Source organism: Plasmopara halstedii (assembly GCF_900000015.1).
Source record: "Plasmopara halstedii genome assembly, contig: Scaffold_1561, whole genome shotgun sequence".
Taxonomy (NCBI): domain Eukaryota; phylum Oomycota; class Peronosporomycetes; order Peronosporales; family Peronosporaceae; genus Plasmopara; species Plasmopara halstedii.
Genome location: NW_020188473.1, coordinates 66938 through 67143, shown reverse-complemented (window position 1 = coordinate 67143; position 206 = coordinate 66938).

Sequence of the window (206 nt, the reverse complement as noted above, 5' to 3'; positions counted from 1 at the left end):
TTGGCCACACTTGAAACACTTGCCCTTGAATCCAATACCGGATTTTCGCGGACCGCTCTATTTGCGATCATTACCTTGATCACCTTTAAACCGTCTGGCATTCACTTTGAACGCACGCTCCGTGGTTCCTTCCTTTTCATTCGCTCATATTCCTTCAGCAGCTTCTCCTTGACCTCGATGAGTGTGACATCTCTTGAGTTTTCACA